Source organism: Vollenhovia emeryi, unplaced genomic scaffold, assembly GCF_000949405.1.
Source record: "Vollenhovia emeryi isolate VEMERY1.0 unplaced genomic scaffold, V.emery_V1.0 DF939335.1, whole genome shotgun sequence".
In the NCBI taxonomy this organism is placed as follows: domain Eukaryota; kingdom Metazoa; phylum Arthropoda; class Insecta; order Hymenoptera; family Formicidae; genus Vollenhovia; species Vollenhovia emeryi.
Window position 1 is genome coordinate 1 of NW_011967031.1, and position 1814 is coordinate 1814.

Below are 1814 nucleotides of genomic sequence, written 5' to 3' on the forward strand. Positions count from 1 at the left end.
CAGAGTCCGCCAAAAGAGCTTTAATAAGCCAATCGACGGATCATTTCTTTAAAAAAAATAAACTCTGAAACTGAAGCCGTTTCAGCTAAAAAGAAAAATAAACTTAATTATTTATAATCTCACAATCTCGCTACTCGTACAAATCACAAATTTCAATCTTATAAAAGATTCAAATTATAATAAACATTATGTATACTAACTCTAAGAACACACACACGCACACAAAATATATAAAACACATTATTTTCACAATATTTTGAAATATTGCTGTAATGTTGTTTGAACTATATTGGAAATTAATATCTATACAATGTTGCTACAACATTGCACTGCAATGTGCAATGTTGCAATGTTGCTGCAACGTTGCTGCAAGCTTGTGTGCTGTATGGGTATGCATATAATATACATAATTTATGTATGTACATGCAAGTACATTTGTATATCCAGCAATGTACATGCCATGTGCAATGTATAATCAAATGAGCCCAGATAGCTGCAGCTACATCCAATTCTTCCATTTTTGCACCCGTTGATTTTAATTCGCGTACCATGGCATCTAATTTAGCAGTTAAATATTAGTAACAATTATCTATATAAAATATGAATTTTATGTTATTTCAGTATTGCTAGTTTTATTAGATGAATATTTTATGAAAATGTTTTTGTTTTGTCCTGCATTGTATTAGGTTCATTAGGTGTTTTTCTATATATGTACCATTCATTTTTATAGTTTTTTAATCATTGCGAAATGTATCTTAACTCACAAATATTAACTTTTGCCCAATTTAAAATATTCGACTTTTAAATTATGTAATAAGATTAGTCAATCTAAACACTTTATAACAAATGTTGAAATATCTGTGCTAGTATAGATTTCAATTTTAAACTAAATTATTGTCGAACTCGAAAAGTAATCTTGATTAAATATAAGAATGTAAACTCGTTCTTTGAAATCATGTTTTGTATACGATTGTGCTAAATTTTCAAAGCGAGACACATTGTAGGTGTATTCTACTTATAATAACACACCTTATATAATATTAAAATTATTTTGGGATTAGACATGGTTCTTTGTTGCAATTAACTACGGGTTTTGTATATTTTCACAATAAATTTATACTAATAGTAGGGATAAACTATTTACTTGCAATCTTTCTTACCTCGAAAAATCATCAAGAACTGAAATTATGGATATGTGTCGTTACCATAATAAATATAAGGCGTAACAACAACTGGTAAAGTCAGTCCGGCCTTCCGCTCCTCCGTGCGCTTATTCACTCAGACGTTTTTCTTAATTACACGAAAATTATTACGAATTTTGCAAAATGGTATATAACTTTTCTTCTCAGTTGGATCCAATCTACTATAATTTTTGGAATGGTCACAAACGAATTTGACACCCTGTATATTCCACACGACCGCACGTCCGCACGCCCGCCCGCCCGCACAGAACGGAATAAGCGGATCAGCAACGGTTTTCTTGATTAACTTGTATTAATCGACAAATTAAATCGTATTAATTCAGCAGCCGCGCGAAAAATATGACTTGTCTCACGTCCAGATACGATTGTCGTCTATCAGGAAGACACTGATAATTCACGAACAAGCAAGGAGCGTGCATGTCGCGGCCATCGCACTACAGTTGGAAAGTGAGACGTCGATTCGCCATATATCGGTTTGACATATTGACCAGAAAGATTGGCCAAACAGATATTTTTTTTACACATTTTTGCACTTTGCCGAAAACATAAGAAAGAAGATGATAAAAAGATTTTTATGTCTTTCGGTAAAACGAAAAAATATTTTTTTAGTCG